At 40.7% G+C, this 14,232-nt stretch overlaps 1 protein-coding gene across 3 annotated transcripts in view; it reads right to left on the bottom strand.

Moving 5' to 3' along the window:
* CUNH11orf53 (chromosome unknown C11orf53 homolog) overlaps positions 1 to 14,232 on the bottom strand; it is a 396,668-nt gene that overhangs the window by 351,817 nt on the left and 30,619 nt on the right. For all 3 annotated transcript variants that reach the window (XR_004302249.1, XR_004302250.1, XM_032428142.1), the window contains exon 2: positions 3,391 to 3,477. The gene's annotated coding sequence lies outside the window, so the exon portion shown is untranslated. The remainder of the gene's footprint in view (positions 1 to 3,390; positions 3,478 to 14,232) is intronic.

Here is a 14,232-nt window from a genome sequence, read left to right as displayed (position 1 = left end):
GCACATGGGGTTGGATGATTTCTTATAGTGTTATGAATGTAAACGCTATTCAATTAACTGTTTCAAAAGCATAAAGGTCGTTTCTAAAAGAGAGCAATTTTTAGGCACCTGAAATGCTTGAAAGCCCATTATTTTCCAAGTCGTTCAGTCTCTGGAGAGAGATCGCCTCCCTTTCAGCAAAGGCTTCCTAGTGCTCCGAGGATATAAAAATAGACATACAAGGAATATATTCTCTTTAATAAGCAGAGCGGCTATCAACTTCTACAAAGCTGAGCTCGGGTCAGGATTCAGTGTACTCACAAAACACCTCCATCTCTTCCAGCCACCCCAGTTTCCAAATAATAATGCAAGAAGGACAAGAAGGAAAGAGCTTAAGCCACAGGAAAACTGAGGTTGGGATTCAGAAAGAATGTTGACCACAGCATGGAAGACAAGGAAAATGACAGAATTTCCTTTTCTGAAGCATGGAAGGCAAAAGGACTCAATCTAGGATGATTAAAGGGTCCTGTAAGATCTCTTTATATTTTCTTGAGAATGAGCAAAAGGAAGCCATTAGTTGTCAGAAGGGAAGAACCCAAATATTCTCCATTGTGGTCTAGGTAGGAACAGAATCCAACATGGAGCCTAACAAGAGGAAAAACAAGAGCTGGGAAGGAAAATGCATTGGGTCCTGAGTATGAGCAGGACTGGGAGCTAGCCTGAACTGAATACAGGCTCAGGATGGTTCCCTGTGTCTCGTTCAAGTCCAAACCACCTAAGGTTTCCTCTGGCTAACTCTGTAGGGATTTTTGCCAAGCAGGTGATGAGTTTTCATAGTCCATATTATTTCGTTATCCCCGTGTGAGGGATGAAAGGCAATCGTTTTATGAAGCTAACCTCATGACTACAGCTCTCTCACTCGGGAAGCCACATGGCCCTGTTCCAAATATCTGTCTACCAGCACTGTGGAATTCCCAACGGCCTCAGAGTTACTGGCCATCCATGATTTTACAACATTGCACACTCACTGGCAGTAGGCTTAGGACAGTTTAGTCCAGGGTTAAGAATGTTGGCTTTGGAACCTAAGAAAAACCTGAGTTCAGGTTCAATTCTCCATTCTGCCACTTAACTGGCCATGTCCTGCTGGGCCAGCGACTTCACGTCTCTTCACCTTTCCTTCCTCATCTGTGACATGGTGACAGCCATTCCCTCCTCCCAGGGTTTTTTCAGGATTAGACGAGATAAAGCACAGTGACTGGTACTTAGCAAACACTCAATAAATGGTACCTACAGTTCCTATCGGAAGTGGGAGGTTTCTTGGTTTCTGCAAAGAAAGGATTGCTTTGGGGGCTTGCACGGTTTTGTGAAGACACTAGGCCCTATTCCAAGGTGGAAGCTACCCAACCTCTCTTTTTATTACTACAGAAATAAAGAGAGAGGAGACGCGAAGAAGTGCTGACACTTATGCCCAGCTTCCCGGATCGTTAACTCCTATAACTCTCCTCTCACCTCCATCTATAATTGCAATCCAAGACCCGAGCCAAGCACTCTGGTCTTGTAAGCATTTACAACAGCTGAGCTGGGTGAGGACTCGTGCTTTCATCCGGTAATTTAAATAACTATATTTGAGTTTCTCACAGTATGTTTGGGATAGCACAGGACCTGCCAACATACATCTGTGTTTTTCCAATGAGAATTATTCAGTTGGCAGAAAAACCACCCAAGTCCTTGTAACCAGGAAATATGATTACAGCATTTGAAATTGTCATTTAATTTGTTTTAGTATTCAATCTGTCCTTCTACATCCAGACATTCTACACCCAAGCAATGAGCAAATGAGTTCAATTTATATTTATTGCAGTGGCAATGGATGTATAATATATGTACTGTGGCCCCTCCGGGCATTGAGACGGGCCATGAAAAGCCTGAACACAAGGGCTTTAACCACAAACACAAATTCAAGTCCTCCCCAGGTCCCTGCTTCCTGCCACATGGAAAGCCTCTCTCCTGCGCCCCAGATCTTGGCCTGCCACGTGTCATCCAGAGCTGCGACTGAGCTTCTGCCGCACAAGGGTGACCAAGGTTGGTTCTGTGTGATGCCGAAGCCGTCCATCCAACTGAACAAGGACGTTAAATTTTTTTCTTACGTGATGTTAAACAATTAAATGAGTTTGCTTTTCATTACCTTGGCAGATTTAGAGGCTATTAGACAGAACTCAAATCCCAAGTCTCTTAATCCCTTATTGTACCAGCTAAAAAATGCTAAGGTTTAGCACTCTCATGGCTCCCTCCTGTATGCCTCCCAATGCCACCTAAAACTGAAACTAATATTAAAACCACTCAAATACGGTGCTGTCGTAACAGAAAAAACAAAACAAAACAGGTTGGTTGACTCCACTTTGGCCTTTTGAAACTGCTTGCTTATTATCCATCATTTGATATTTACCATCCTGTTAAACTAATCATTTGCAAAACTATGCTCGGCACTACTCCTAGCCTAGCCCATGAATCCCCTCCCCCCTAAAACCATGAACTTCATCCTTCTCTGCTCCCTAACCTCTGGTTCATTTCAGTTCAGTCAGTCCTCATTGATCACTTATTTTTTGTGAGCATTGTGTAAGGGGGCTGGGGTCCATGACAACTGGCTGGTAGATTTGGTTGAGGAAGAAACTACTCTTCTGGAACCACATGGCAGATGTGGAATTGGGGAAGTAGGAAACCAAAATTTACTGAGTGCCTACTGGTGACAGGCATTCATATGCATTATGTCACTGTCTTCACAATAGCCCTGTGAGGACATGCATAATTATTATATTTCCGGAAAAGAGAAAACATGCTAAGAGGAGTTAGGCTGTTTCTCCAAAATCGCAGATAAAAGCAGAAGAACAGCAATTTGTGCCTGGATCTCACAGAATCTAGTCCAAGAACTGTCCACCACAAGATGAAGGAATGACCATTCTCCTAGTCTCCAGGGGGGAAACCTTATCCTCCCTTTGAACTTCTCATCTCTCTTACTACATCAGGATGGCTTCAGCTGCCAACCACAGAAAATTCTGACTCTAGGGAACTTAAACAATAAGGAAATGTATTATTACACATAACAAGAAATTCAAAGATTCATCTTTAAGGCTCCATCTTCACTTCTCTGAATTCCCTTGGCTCAGCCATCCTCCGTGCTTTGTCTGATAACAAGATGGCGACTCACAGATTCAGACACCACATCCAGACACAACAACATCCAGAGAAAGAAAGTGGGACACATCTAACAGTGTTTTCTTCTTACAAATAAATGCAACATTTCCCAAAGCCCGAGGACAGCTTCCTTCACACTTCCCTGGTTAGACCTGGACACATGCCCACCTCTAAACCAACCCCTGGCAAATAATTATAGGTTAACCAGGATCTACTCACTGGTGCTTGGGATGGATGGAGTCAGCTTCCTACCCCCTGAAGTCCAGGATTAGGTGGAGGAGAACTACATTCCAAACCAGGAATTCACTGGGAAGAAATAAAACAGAAAGTAAATATTGTGTCCACTACACTCCCCACCTCTCCAAGTTCTGCCTCTTCTCTTTCTTAGTATTTCCCATGTTTATTCTCTTATTCCCAGTGCTCTAATTAAAGCCCTTTTAATCTCCTCCCTAGGTTATTCTAATAGCATCCTAACTAGGCTCTCCATCTCCAATTTCCCCTTGTGCCTATGCCACATTAAGCTTCCTAAGGTGCACTATGACCAGTTGCCCCTTTTCTTCAGAACCTACAATGACTCTCAAGCAGGCACTGAAGACCTTTTAAGATTCAGACCCAATTTCTCTTTCCAGCTTTACCTCATGCAAATTCTCATTCACTAATCAAAAGGATGTACAACTCAACTACTTTGAACAGGTAAGAGGATAACTTTCAAAAGGACAAGTTGAGGGCCAAGGCAGCTCAGAGGTACATTACCTTTAATGTTGATTATAAGCCATGTGTTAGGACATTGGCCCAGCATGGAGAGATGAGGATGAGTCCCACCCAGTATAATTGTTTCTAATGATATGCTATTTGTCCTAGACTGGGACACCTTCAGGAACAATTTCCACCGTGAAATTACAAAAAGAAGATCCTGACATCCTTTCAGAACTCTGTGGGTCTGGATCCACCCAGATCCATGCTGCCACCCATAGGAGACACCTACTTTTTACCAATGCAAGTTCACCAATTACTCTTCTGAGGAGCAGAACTTGGAGAGATACATTTCATTAGAGAAGTCTTGGCCTTTGTTCTTTAGTTATCTCTAACATTGGCATTAAAATAATGATCTATTACAGAAGTAGATTAAGATATCCTGATTGGTTGAAATTCTCTTCAAATCCATTCACGTGCTATCATAGGAACATGTGTTCTCTGTGTCTCTCCTCCCTACACACACACACATGCATGCACACAATGACAGCTTTGACTTGGGATTATGGAATAATGTACCGAATACAGACACCAACCTGGTAAAAAGAATCTTCAGAAACTTTACTCATCTCATGATTCCCACCAATAATTCAGACAACATACAATGTGGTATCTCTAGCCCAGGTGTTTAAGACTTAGGCTCTTATTTACTTTCTGCAGCCCCTCCTGGGTTAGCCCCACCACTGCCCTATCTCACAGTCTCTACAATGACACTTCTCATGGAAAGCAGCTGAGGGATGAGAGGGGAGATAAGATGCTTGAGTTTCTATATGTGACTCTCACCACAGATTCAAAGAGCTCATCCTGGGGCAGGAGGAAGAAAGGGCTATCTTCAGAGACCTCTTTTGAGGGGATAATAAATCATCTACTAGGGTCAAGGCACTCCAACTTCTTAAAATGAGAGGACAACATTCAGAATCATAGTCCCCTCCCTGATGTCCAGAATCATTAGATAAAACCCACATAGCAAGTATGGGAAAAGCAGAGAACTCCAGTATTCTCACTATAAATGTTCTAAGAAAAAACGGCACAGGTTTGCCAATCCCAACTACTTCTTTCTTTTTAAAAGATCTCTTCACACCCAGACAAAATTTATGACTAATGACCGAACTGATTTTCAAATTGACTAAAACCTAGGACACCTACCAACCCCCATAAGCTCCACCTACCCACATCTATCACAGGCAAATATCTACAGGAGAATGTCCACTCCAGGTAAAAGAAGAAAAAGGCATTAAGCGTGAAATTACTTGCAGCATAAAAGAAGCTTAGTAACAGGGAATTAAATCCAAACACAAACCTGAAAGGTTCAGACTGTGTGCTCACTGTTGTGGCTACTTCTTTAGCATCTGCCAGATAGAAGGGTATGGCTCTTGAGAGGTCTGGCTCTCGAACTAACCAGTCCTGTCTACCTCTGGCCGTTCCATTTTTAAGTTCTGGTCAAAAATGAGTCTAGAGTTAAGGCTCAAAGAAACAAAAAACCATTACCTATAAACTGGGAGCTTCTGTCCAAATCTGAAGATTTGGAGTTGGAATCGAGCCATCCACGGAATGGGACCCTCTACTGTGGGTTGTGTGTGAGCTGAGGTGTGACAGACAGTATAATGCAGATGTTAAGTTCAAGGTTTGGAGCAGCCAAACAGGCCTGGGTTGATTCCTGGCTTTGGCACTTAGCAGTTGTGTGACCTTGGACAAATCATTTATCCTTAGTCCCTCCATCCATAAATTGGTCTATGCTAGTGGATACAGAGAACAGATTGGTGGTTGCCAGAAGCAGGGGACAGGGGGCAGGAGAAATGGATGAAGGGGATCAAAAGGTACAAATTTCCAGTTATAAAATAAATAAGTCATGTGGATGTAAAAAACAACAACAACAGAAAAAAATAGGTATAGTAGGAAATCTATTAAAAGAGTTTCTACCAAAAACAAATAAACAAAATTTCAAGAAGCATCATACTTAATGATGAAAAATGAAAAGTTTTGTCTTTGATATTTGGAAGAAGACAATGATGTCTGCTATAATTATTTTCATTCAACATGGTATTAGAGATTCTAGCCAAAACAGTTAGACAAGAAAAGAAAATAACAGGTATAGAAATAGAAAGAAAGAAAGAGAGTGTTATTACTCACAAATTATTTGATCCAGTACATGGAAGATCCTAAATAAACTACAGATAAATTATTAAAATTAATAAGACAGTTTAGCAAAGTTGCTGAATAAAAATCAGCATACTGAAATGAATTGCATTTCATATGCCAGGAGCAAATAGAAAATTAAATGTTGTAACCATTTACAATGTCGTCAAACATATGAAGCATCTAGGAATAAATATAACAAGATAGTTATAGAGAAAATTATAAAAGTACCTTGATTGAAAGATGCTTTGTTGTTCACAATTATGTTTGGTTTTCTTCCATCCTATATACTTTCCTGCTCCTGGTGTGACTAACATGACTTGCTTTGAATGAAGAAAGATGAGTGGAAGCCTTAAGAACCCACATGCTATTCAGAGATCTTTCTTTCCCACCACCCCTACAACCAGATGTTGATGCTTCATCAGCCCAGGTTCCTGAGTGAGGATGACACAGAGTGGATCCCCAGCTGACCTAATGGACATGTAGCACAGGCAAGAAATAAACCTTGTGTTAAGCCACTGAGCTTTCAAGGTTGGCAGTAACTACAACATAACCTGGCCTATTCTGTCCATTACAGAAACTAAAGAATCCTCAAATAAATAGATGACCAAACTCAAGGACTGGATTACAAAACTCAATCAAAAACACATCAATTCTTCTAAAATAGTTTAAATGGAACTTGATAATCTGATTCTAATAATTCAAAAGACCAAGAAAGGCAAATCACTCAAAGATGAACAAAGGTGAGGAAACTGTCATTCAAGATGTATTATAAAGTTACAGTAATTAAGACAGTGTTGAACTGGCACAGGAATCAAAAAAATTGATGGGACACAGTCAAGAGCCCATAATCAGACCCACACGTAGATGTGTACTTAACCTATGACAGAAGTCAAAGCAATGAGGACAGGATAGACTTTTCAACTTTTCTAAGAGAGGTACTGGGCCAACTGTTTATCCACAGAGGAAAAAATGAAACTTAACCTCTACTTTCTATCATCCACAAAATTAAATTCTATGTGGATTGAAGATATACTCATGAAAAACAAAACTATAGACTTTTCAGAAGATAATATAGGAAAATATTTTCACAACCTCATGTTAGAAGGATTTCTTAAGATATAAAAGCACAAACAGGGTAAGAAGAGAAAATTTAACATGAAAATTAATATCATCTATTCTTGAAAGGATACCATAAAGAGGATGAAACATAAGCCATAAGCAGAGAAAATTTTTGCAACACAAATAATCAATAATCTACTAATATTCAAGCTGTACAAAAAGAAATCTTTCAAATCAATAAGGGGCAAAAACCCAGTAGAAAAAATGGGCAAAAGACTTGAATGAGCACTCAATAAAGGAGAAACTCAAATAGCCAATAAATTCTTGAAAAGATGTTCAACTTTGTTAATAACCAGATGAATATATATTAGAACAAAAATAAGACATCATTACACATGCATCAGACAGAGAAAAAAATCAGTGTGACAATATCAAGTGTTGGTGAGGCTGTAGAACAATGGAAACTCTCATCCAGTACTGGTGGGAGACTAAATGGGTAAAACTCTTTGATTTTTTGTTTGGTATCACTTGGTAAAGTAGAATATGTGCTTATGTTACGATCCACTAATTCTACTCCTAGTTAAATATGCTAGAGAAAATTCTCTCTGTGTGCATTCAAAAATGTGTACAAGAATATTTAAAGCACCATTGTAAACAATGGGAACAACCCAAATGTCAATCATAAATAGACTGGATGAACCAGGGAATAATCAAACAATTGGAATAGTATATAGCACTGAAAAGAAAGAAATGACTGTTAGTTCACAAACTGGCCCCTGTTCATGGAGGGCAAGGAGTGACCAAAGAAAGAAGCCAAACACTCCAGGTCAGTAGGCAGAAAGTTTAACAAGCAAAGGAACTTATAAATAAGACTTGTCTTGAGGAGCCGCAAGACAAGTAACTCTCCACACCTTCCCACCAGAATCTTAAAAGTTTATGTAGAGGCCTTAATGGGATTCAGTTCATGTACCATACAGATGGGCCCAACAACACCTTAATCTCTCAAGAACAGGTCCTTGAAAACAGCTCTTGCTGTGGGAATGGTGAAACATGTCCCCCTGATAACCTCCCCAGTTACATCAACAAGATGGATAAATCTCAGGAATAAAAAAACCCTAGAAAAGTTCATACAATGCGTAATAATTCCATTGATATAAGCTAATAAACATGCAATTATCTAGAGATATGAACATTTTTGGTAAGTCAGTAAAAAAAAAAAAATATGGTAAACATAGAAGTCAGGAAGGTGGTACCTCCTGGGGAAGAAATAAGGGAATACAACTGGAAAAGGGAACATGGCACTGTGGGAGGTGGGATTCCCATGCACTGGGGATGTTATATTTTTTTTTAAAGATTTTATTTATTTATTTGACAGAGAGAGACACACAGCGAGAGAGGGAACACAAGCAGGGGGAGTGGGAGAAGGAGAAGCAGGCTTCCCGCGGAGCAGGGAGCCCGATGCGGGGCTCGATCCCAGGACCCTGGGATCATGACCTGAGCCAAAGGCAGACGCTTAATGACTGAGCCACCCAGGCACCCCGGGATATTATATTTTTTTAACCAGGTGGCAGGCACATGGCACATATTAAGCCATACATACTCCTTTATTATGTGTGCATTTCACAAGTTTTTAAAAAATCATTTTGAAATGATTATAGATTCAAAGGAAGTTGCAAAAATAGTACAGAGAGGTCCCTGTATTTCACAGTTTTGAAAAATGCCTCTCCCTCTCCCCCCTAAAATAAAAAACCAAACATTAAAAACAAAACAAAACAAAAAAAACTAGTGAGGAAATGAGATTTGTAGAATGCAAATTTTGCTGAGCAAAAAGCTCGGGGGAAAGCTGGTAAACTACAGAGTGATTTTTTTGACTTGTCTTATTTTTCACCTTGGAGACGAAAGTGTCAGGGAGCTATGGCCAACATTACCTAGATAAGAAGAAATGAAACAGGACTGAAGAGATGGTATTGGAATGTCACATTTGAGTAGTGGAGAAGTGATGTGATTCTAAGGTGACCTAACTCCAATTGAAATGTTCTCACTAGAAAGGCAAGAGAACTTTAATTTTGAAGCTATTTGGGAATTATTTCTTCTGAAACTGACATTAAGTTAGATAGAAACACTCAAGAGTACATTCATGATATCCTTATGTGGTCTTGGATACATCAAGCCCTTTGGATTTTAGATGTAGAAAACTGGGTTAGCCTTGAGATAAAGCCCCCCATTTCCTCTGTCAGTTCTCCAGAAATTAAAGACGTTACTAATACTAGGCTTACTCTTAACCAGAAACATTTACTTGAATGAAGAGCAACAAGCACTTGAGCACTTCTGGTCCAGCCTGGGAGGAAGTATTATTGGTATCTTCCACAAGAGAAAGCCAAATGACCTGGATTGAAACCCTGGCATGGCCACTTATTAGCTGTATGAGTTTGGTTAACTTCTCTGAGCCTTTTTTTTTTTTTTTTGGTCATAGGAAAATGTAAATAAGAAGACCTACCTCAAAAAAATTGTTGTGACTATTTGACTACTAGAGTGCCTAGTACTTAGTGTTCAAAGTGTTAGCTGTCATTGTAATTCTTATTGAGAACAACTTTGTCAATAGAGAAACACAAATAAGCCTGCCTATTAAGATCTATCTTCTCACTAGCATGTCATAATCAATGGAATCCCTGTCCTTGGTGTCTCATCCGTGAGCCTTCCAAAGGCTTGAGCATTCTTTGTATGTGTGAGGGAGAGGGGTAACAGTCTGAATTATTTTATGTTTGGTAGATTTTTTGATAATCCAGTAGCATGTGTTGCCTTCTAGCAACAACGAGGTCTCTGAGGGAATGTGACTCAAGGCAGTTACATTTCAATGGAGAAGAGAGATTCAAGAACAATTCAAAGCTCAGGATATCACAGAGGTTACTGACATCTCTTCACAAACCATGGGGACCAAGACGAAAGACAGCAGAGCTAGGATTACAGCAGAAATCACTTGCCTGACAGTTCTCTCCCATTTGGCCAGGCTGACATGCCTCCATGCTACCCCTTCTCCACCTGGCCTATTCTCCTGTGGATTCCACTTAAAAAGGAGGCCACAGGTGAATTCTTCCCTAAGCATCTCTCCTTTCTGGTCCCAGATAATGCCCAGGTGTTCCATCCCCAGTGTTGCCATTGAACTTGTGTGTGTTTATTTGCTTTTATCTTGTTCCATTATCATCCGTAGGTGACTTTATGTGTCAGTTCCACGTGCCCTGCTAAATCATGATCCTAATGGATGCAGGAAGGTCTAAGCCCAGGTCATCCTTGGAGGTTGCCATTTGGTAGTACTGACCTCACCTGTAATTGAAAGTAGAGTATGGGTATGCCTTGGTGGCTCAGTTGGTTAAGCGACTGCCTTCAGCTCAGGTCATGATCCCGGGGTCCTGGGATCGAGTCCCACATTGGGCTCCCCCTGCTCTGCGGGGAACCTGCTTCTCTCTTTGCCTCTGCCTGCCACTCCCCCTGCTTGTAATTAGGATAATGCAAGGTGAGGTAGGAGGAGAGAAGCCTTTGCCCTCTGAGGTCCTGATCAGAAATAATAATGTCTGATGTTAAATCTACATCCTCTTTACTGATAGTGATCAGAAGGAGCACAAGAAATGAGTTTAATTATTAAGAGTAGTGAGATGAATTTGTCATCAAAAATTAAGAGCCAACAAATGCTGGTGAGGATGTGCACTGTTGGTGAGAATATAAATTGGTACAAGCACTATGGGACACAGTACAAAGGTTGCTCAAAAACTGAAAAATAAAAATACCATAGGATCCAGAAATCCCACTTATGGGTATATATTTGAATGAAACAATCACTATCCCAAAGAGATGTCTGCAACTCCACGATAATGGCAGCATTATTTACAATAGTCAAAGCATGGAAACCAGCTAAGTGTCCATCACAGATGAATGGATAAAGAAAATGTGATGTATATAAATATATATTTTGATGTAAATATAAATATATGTGCCTGTATGTGTGTGTGTGTGTGTGTGTGTGTGTATATATATATATATATATATTCAGCCATAAAAAAAGGAAGGAAATCCTGACATTTGCAACAACATGGATGGACCTTGAAATCATTATGCTAATTGAAATAAGTCAGACAGAGAAAGAAAAATACATGTAATCTCACTTATATGTGAAATCTAAACAAAACAAAATGAAGTCATAAATACAGAGAACAGATTAGTGGTTGCCAGAGGTGGAGGATGATGGGTGGGCAAAATGGGTGAAGGTAGTCAAAGGGTACAAACTTCCAGTTATAAAAGATAAAGAAGTTCTGGGATGTAACGTACAACATGATGACTATAGTCATCATACTGTAGTGCATATTTGAAAGTTGGTAAGAGAGTAAATCTTAAAAGTTCTCATCACACACACACACACACACACACACACAAACTTGTAACTATGTGTGGTGGTGGATGTCAACTAGATGTATTGAGGCAATCATTTTGTAATATATACATATATCAAATCATCATGCTATACCTTAAACTTAGTGTTATATGTCAATTATATCTCAATAAACCTGGGCTTGGGGGGAATGTGTCCAACTTGAAGGTGTGGAAGAGGCCACCCTCCTGCGAACACGGCAACTCCTTGCTGCCCACCTCGGGATTCCGGCGTTGCCGGCCTTTGCCCTGGGATGAGCAGTTCTTTCCTGCCTTTACTAACTACTTTCTCAGACCCGCTTTAAGCAGGAAGACTTTAGGCTTGAGCAAGGACCTGCAATTGGATCACCAAAGCACTGGACCGTAGTTCAAAAGCTCTTGTATTCTGTGAATGTGCTATTTTGGCTCTCCTCCTTTGAATTCTTATTTTCCTGACAAGTTTCATGGCTGATCTGGTGATGGAGCCTCAGGGTCTAACATGGCCTGAAGCAGATGCTTGAAGCTTCTTCTAGCCAAAGTCAAAAGTACCTGGTAACTGAGAGCCCCAGATGGCAATACCCAGCATTCCCTGTCCTACGTCTAACTCCCTGGTGCAGAATTGGGGATGAGGCAGTGTTTGAGCACAGTTCAGACTCCAGATGCTGGCAGTACTCACATTACTCCCATTGACCCCCGTGGCCCTGGCTCTGCCCATCAGACTTCTTCAGGCTACTTTCTTCTATCTTCTGGCCCAGCATTTCCCACTCTCCACCCTGTGCTCGTCTACCCAGTTCCAGGGACATAGAAAAAGCCTAAAATTTGACTGTGCTAGCCCCAAGGAAATCCCATGGCAACAAGTTGCTACCCTCTGTGATTTCACATCAAATGAGTAGGTGTGCTAGTATTGTTACTAATAAAAATATCTATCATTTGAGAAGTGTTCCTGTGTGTCAGAAGCTGCTCTGGTAAAATAAGGGCTTTGTTCACAAGGATCTTGTATTTTGGTAAGACATACAGATAATTTAAGCTTAATCCATTTTCTTTTAAAAGCAAGGTAATTACATGAAAAGGCAATTTGACAGTATCTCTTCAAATTTAAAAATTCGCCTCGACCCAAAAATCCTGTTATTCTCTCTCCTCTAGACGGTTTTGTGGCCCAGGCACAGATATATGTGTACATGGATGTTCACTGCGGCATTGTTCGTAAAAGCATAAAAGGAACAAACAGCCCAGTATCCATCAGTGAGGGAATGGTTTAATTAAATCATGATATTGCGAAACAATATGATTAAAATATTTTTAAAAATTACATAGACCTACATGTACAGACAAGCTACCCAGTAAACAAACTAACAAACAAACAAACAAAAACAAAGTGGAAACAGTATGTACAGTATAGTTATATTTTGGTTAAATAAAAAACTCTGTGGGCATGTGTGTGTGTGTGTGTGTGAATGTTTTTATGTGTGTAGTTAGTCTTGACATATAGACATGAAACTCTTAACCGTGGTTACTGCTGGGCAGTAAAGAGGACTGGCATGTTTCATTTCTTGTACTTTTGTACTATTTTCATGTTTACAAATGTATCAACACTTGTAGTTTTCAACAAAACACTGAAAATAAATGCAGCTTTGACAAAGTGTAACAAACAATAAAATAGAATCATAAATATAAATAAATAAATGCCAGATAATTGTAGATAATGATAAATGCTGTGGGAAAAAATGTGAAAGGGTTTATAAGATATACAAAGGCCAACATGTGGGCCTTTTTGTAGAGAGCGACCACGGTGGGGGGTTAATGGAGCAATCCAGGGAAGAACCAGCACGCGGGCAGCACCCCAGACGCCGGAACAGCTAATGCAGAGACTCTCAAGCCAGAAAGAGCTCTGCATGTTCCAGAAGAGAACGGAAGTCTGTGTGGCTGGAGGGGAGCCACGAAGAGAAGCGAAGCCCAGAAAGGCAGGGGGCAGCTCATGCTAGGCTTTGTGGGATTTTATCCTGGAACTAGTGAAAAGGAAGGCTGATCTGATTTACGTTTTAGGAAAGTCCGCTTTGGCTGCTGAGTGGAGAACAGATTACAAGGAGTAAAAACCAGGAGGCTCTTCAGAAACCACGCAAGGGATTATGGGGATTTAGATGAGAGAGACTGATGGCAGTGGCGGTGACTGAACGTAACAATCCTCGCTGTTTTATAGAAAACTGAGGCTCAGAAGGCTTCAGGGGAATTGACAAGGCCGCACAGCCGGCCGCTTGCACACAGAGCCAGGATTCAAACTTCTATCTGTCTGATGCCAAAGTATGTGTTCCTTTGAGTGTGTGTTTTCTTGTCTGTAAAATAATGGTTTTTGGATTAGATTATCTATGAGATGTCTTCTGAAGAGTTCTAAAATATCAAACCTTTCCCACAAATGCATCAAAATGTCAATCAAAAGCAAATTCCCTCTGCTTAGGTATGTTTGGTCCTTGGATACAGTCTTATCATACGAGCCGCTCTGCTCGGTTTTTGTCTCTACGTGGGGAGGAAACATCCACGGTGTAGAGGACACCCATGTGGACCTTCAAGATAAGGGTGAGAAAGAGACCACGTCTAGTTAGTGCATTAGCAGGGAATCTCAGGTGTCTGCAGAAAACAGTCCAGCCAGGGAGGAACAGTGATGGAGGGCAGGGGGGAGGAACAGCTGAAGCGGAACAAGGTCATCAGAGAACCACT

This window comes from Phoca vitulina, unplaced genomic scaffold (genome assembly GCF_004348235.1).
Source record: "Phoca vitulina isolate PV1807 unplaced genomic scaffold, GSC_HSeal_1.0 scaffold38, whole genome shotgun sequence".
NCBI classification, from domain to species: Eukaryota; Metazoa; Chordata; class Mammalia; order Carnivora; family Phocidae; genus Phoca; species Phoca vitulina.
This window is presented reverse-complemented; position numbering and strand designations above follow the sequence as displayed.